This window comes from Mastomys coucha, unplaced genomic scaffold, assembly GCF_008632895.1.
Source record: "Mastomys coucha isolate ucsf_1 unplaced genomic scaffold, UCSF_Mcou_1 pScaffold13, whole genome shotgun sequence".
Lineage (NCBI taxonomy): Eukaryota > Metazoa > Chordata > Mammalia > Rodentia > Muridae > Mastomys > Mastomys coucha.
In genome coordinates this window covers 71,760,096-71,765,088 of record NW_022196895.1, presented here as the reverse complement: position 1 = coordinate 71,765,088, position 4,993 = coordinate 71,760,096, and the positions used below count along the sequence as shown (strand labels likewise).

General features: G+C 53.6%; 1 protein-coding gene across 2 annotated transcripts in view; it reads right to left on the bottom strand.

Moving 5' to 3' along the window:
- Window positions 1–4,993, bottom strand: part of Zbtb7c (zinc finger and BTB domain containing 7C) — a 324,679-nt gene that overhangs the window by 251,319 nt on the left and 68,367 nt on the right. The window contains exon 2 of one of the 2 annotated variants that reach the window (XM_031366061.1): window positions 838–1,054. The gene's annotated coding sequence lies outside the window, so the exon portion shown is untranslated. Of the gene's footprint in view, window positions 1–792; window positions 1,055–4,993 lie in introns of both variants that reach the window. The other variant, XM_031366062.1, reaches the window with a different exon arrangement.

The following is a 4,993-nucleotide window of genomic DNA, read 5'->3' as shown; positions in this document are numbered from 1 at the left end:
GGGGGGGGGGGGGGGCTGCCAGAGCGTCACCCTCATGTCACAAGTGGTACAGATCAGACAACCAGTAGTAGCAGTTCCGTCCTGGCATTGCCAGCTCTGTCCCTCTAGTCTCAGGAGGCCATGCCTTCTTGGTCCTAGGGATTCGCCTGATGCTTCTTGCCTTGGATAAATCCTAGAATAAACTGTTAGACCCACAGAATCTGCCAGATCCTGCATGTCCCCTCTACGCCCCTACCCAAGCCCTCCCAGCTGTTTCAATCTTCCCCCACTTGCCCGGGCACCCCTTGAAGGAACGGGTGGGCACAGTACACTTTTCTATTTTTCATGAGCAACACCAGCATCACCAAAACTCTAGGTGTCTGAGCCAAACCTGAGGTGGTCCCAAGGTGCAAAGCTCCCTCCTCCCCACCCTAGTCTAACCCTCATGAATCATGGGTATATAAGACCGCCCGCCCCCTTGCCCTCTGTTATCTCAATTTCCTTCCTGACATAAGTCCCCTGCTTCCTGCAGGAGTTCATGACAATACTGACTTCTTGATTTGTACTCTGAACCCCTCTAATAAGATATGCTGCATGCATAACCCGGGCACCGGGCCTTCCCACAAGGCATAGGAAGTGAACTCAGCTGCTGCTAAATCTTCCGGTACCCAGCTTCAACAAGCACATGGGTGAAAAACAAATAACTGTAAGGTGTCCATCTATCATCTTATCGGGCTTCGTGGGCTTTGTGTGCACAGTTATCTTCCTGAGGCTGACATTGTGTGCCGAATACAAGCTGATATATTCCCCTACCTGCCATATCATTGATAAAGGATAGCCGAGCTTCAGGTTCATTACCTGTCATTACACCATGTACATGTCGCAGGGGGCCAGAGCATCAATTCTTCCTGAGTCACTCCCGCGCGGCAGAGCCTCCCGGTCGGAGCTCCAGGTTCAAAGAGCTGTGGCTCACTGTTCAGCCCTGGGTAAGCCCCGTCCCATCCTCTTTTCCTCTCCTGGCTGGCTGAATCCTTGGGGATGGGGAGACTTGAGCTCCAGCTGCTTCAGAGGAGGTCTGTAAGGAGAACAGAGGTCTCTATCACAATTAGGCCCAGGCATACAAGTCCAGGCGTGAACCGTCTTCTACCTAACCTCCTATTGTTCTTTCTTATTAGCTCCCATGGCACCTGGTGGTTAAGCCTCATAGAGTTTCCAATGACAGTGATCCAACCACAGGCTCAGAGCTTGAGTACACATGCACACGCAGGCATGCACATACACATGCACACACACATATACACACACATGCACACACACGTATACACACAAATTCACACACACATGCACATACACACATTCACACACACATGCACACACACATATACACATGCATACACACACACACATACACATACACACGCATTCACACATGCGCGCACGTGCACTCACACACATGCACATCCATCATTCCTGACTTCTTACCTCTGCATACTTTATTCGATCTACTTCAAAGACTCCCTTTTCAACAAGGTATGTGTCCGCTAGCCATCATTCAAGCTTCCATTCGGACCTATCAACAAGCCCCCTGAGCTGTCCCAGTGTTCTGGAAGGGGAAGGGAATAGATACTCACTCTGCCAATGGGAGCCACAGAAAACAGGACACACCCCTCTACTTCTTGCCAAATCCTGGGGCAAGACGTTTGGGGTGCTAGAGACTGGGAGCCCCAGGAAGACACTCTACCCGTGTCCCATGATGAATGTCTTTCCCGTCCTTTACCTCAAAGGAAGAGGCAAGGGGAGAGAGAGAAAGCGCCCTATGCCACGGGACAAAGACCCTGATACTGCTCCCACTGATTCCTGACAGTTCAGGGCCGAGACTGTGGCTTCTAGTCTTCAAGGAAGAGCCAGAAGGCACTGGGACCACCCAGGCTGCAGCCCTGCCCCTCCAATCAGGCTTGGGGCAGTTCTGCAGCCCACAGGACTGAGATGCACACGGGCTCCTCTTGGCCCCAGGGGACCAGCTGCTGAGGAGGGGCTGGGAATGGAGAACAGCCTAGACCCCCAAGAGGAAGCTCTATGCACAAGCTCTATGCACAAGCTCTATGTACAAGCACTATGCACAAGCACTATGCACAAGCACTATGCACTCCAGCTTACATGGACTATCGAAGCAAGATGACGACGGCCTACGTACCACGGGTCTGATGACTGCACCCTAGAAATTGATTTTTTTCATCCTGTTTTGTAGCAGTTCCGTGAGGAATTGTTTCAGAGATGAAAGTGAAGCACAGAGGGGTTGAGAAGATGTCTAAACGTCACACAGTAAAACGAGAAGGTCAAGGCTGGCATTTATTTCCAACTTTTAAATGTCTTTTTTTTTTTTTTCTTTCTAGGAAGCTTCCCTGTGCTAGGTTAATTTCCTCTAAATGTCATGTCACCCCCAGAGGAGGAGGGCTGAGTGAAAGCGAAGCAAGGAGGAACAGTGGCCACTCCCTCTGTTGGGGAGTGGATAGGAAATTTATGCCTTGGGTCTTCTCCTAGGGAAGGCTATGAGAAGTAAGAAGAGAGAGGGGTGAGGGGCATGGGGCACAGGGTGAGAGGCACAGGGCGCAGGGTGAGAGGCACAGGGCGCAGGGTGCAGGGTGCAAGGCATGAAGCAGAGACAATGAGCTGAAAAGACATTGAGGATCATCTCAGGCTCAAAGAGAACGGGCCACCGTTCAGGTCCTGATAACACCTCCAAGCTCCCCGCCCACAGTGCTGCTGCCCTCCAGGACCTTCTTCAAGAGGCAACAAGCAACATGGCGGACCTAGAGCCAATTTGGAAGGCAAGATTGGACTATCATTGTCTTTGTAAAGAGAGCATGCTCCTTAACGTATGTGATCTAGTCCTGAGAACTGAAAAGGAGAAGGATAACCCCACGGGATTGCACCCATGTGAAGAAAAGGCCCCCATTCCGGACAAAGGCTTCTCAGCTTGATTCTGACATGCTGGACTTTCGCCCAGGTCATTCTCCCTGGCCTCGGTAGCCAGTGCTAGCCTGATTCTGGAGCAAGCATCACAGGCCCGAGGCTAGCCTGCCAGGACAGGTGGCAGATCCTGAAGGAGGCAGGAGGATGAACCCAAACATGAAGGGCTCCATAGTTACTGTAGCTCCTCACGCCTGGCTCTGGCCAGCAGAGGACCAGGCACAACACATTAGACCACAAGGAGGAACAAAAATCAGCTCCCAGGGTTAGTGGCGCTTGCTAATTGAGACCCGTGTGTGTACGCGAGCAGTGGGGGAAGGGAAGGAGCTGCCCTTTACAAAGCAGCCCACTATCCTGGCCCACCAGTGACACAGCCAGCTGGGTCATAGGATACTGGACTGACAGCCAATGGCTGGACACCCACACCTCTGTGGCCGGGGTATGTGTGTGCAGGGCCGGCACGGCCTGGCTCTCCAGTGGGGTGGGGCCGAAACATAGTCACAGCAGATGGTGCTGTCACCCTCGCTCCGGGATTCTCAGTCCTAATTATCTGTGCTGTCAGCCAAACAATTAACCCTCAAAGAAAAATTGCAGTGTCCACCCCCAACCACATGAAGAGGCAATTTTCCCAAGGGCGAGAGATACCTAGGGCAGCCTTGTCTCCTCTCCTCCAGATCTCACCGTCCTCTGGCCCCAGAGGTCCGTCAGTGGGTTTGAGGCACCCTCCCCGCTTCCTCTGACCCTCAGAACTTTCTTGTAAAAGGAGGCTGCTCCCGAGGGCCCCCGGAGCCCCACGGAGCTACCTTCTTACACTGTCCTGTGTCTCAATTTGGGGGTTGCTTGCGGAGGCTGAGCTCCCCTTTGTTCCCTCGTCATTTATTCAGCCAGGGCGCATTTACAGCATGGCTGGCTCGAGGAGATACATGAAAATGTCTCCTTCGCCTCCCTGACCCTTCTCAGAGGCCTTGCCTGCGATGGGAGGAGAGTCATCTTCCTTGGTCCTTCAGGAGATGGGACTACACAAACACGGCCTCTTCTCCAGCAAGAATCTGAAGAGTAAGTCCCTGCGGTTCCAGGGCAGAGGTGCAGAGAGGCAGGGCGCTGGCCTCCTACCCCATCTCCCACAGCTGCACCTCTCAGGTCCCAAGGCCATCACTGGGCAGGTGCAGGGCCTGCCCTGTAGGTGCTCATGAAACAGCAGAGGCAGGGCACCAGCATGCCTATCCCTGAAAGGAACGAGCTGAAAAGAGAGAGCTCATGGGGCTGAGGCATGGTGTCCATCACCTAAGAGGGCTACTGGGTAAAGTATGCTGGGTGCAGTGACGTCATCCAGCTCCCTGCGCCGACAGACATCAAAAGCAGAAGGCTCTTCAGAAAGGCTTTGCAGGAAACCTAGGAAGAGCTCAGGGGGTGACCGCTCCCCTGGCCACGTTGCACCAATCGGAGACGCTGAGGACCCAGCCCTGCATGGAGAGGAGAGGAGAAGGAACAGGCCTGGTGCAGGCAGCCTCAGTCTTATCACACAGGTTAGGGAGGTCAGGACAGAAAAGGGATGGCAAAATGGAGCACACTCTGTCCCACTGAGAGTCAGAAGTCCCCACTGAGACAGGAGCATGCCCTGGGTATCTAGGGGAAGGGATGCAGAAAGTGAGCAGAGGGTGGACCAAGAGCTGGAATTCCTTCCCCACCACCCTTTGCCCATCCCAAGCTTGTGACGTCTTTCTTCCTCCTCCCTGTGGTCCACAGACCACCTAGGCACACCCCCTTTTGCCCAAGGCATACAGGTTCCCACAGCTTCCCCACATATTTATTTTCACACAGGGACTTGTCTACTCAGAATCTGCCTGCTTGGGGGCAGTAGTGATGAGTGTGCCCCCCCTGTCCAGAGTCCATCTAGGACAGGCGCCAAAGTCTGGCTGGAGACGTTTCTAAATATGAGCTTGGCACTGAGAGTCAGGTTCCCAGGCCTCCCTGGCCCAGGAGACTCTGTAGACATTCTCCAGGCGGGCTGAGAGAGAGAGAGAGAGAGAGAGAGAGAGAGAGA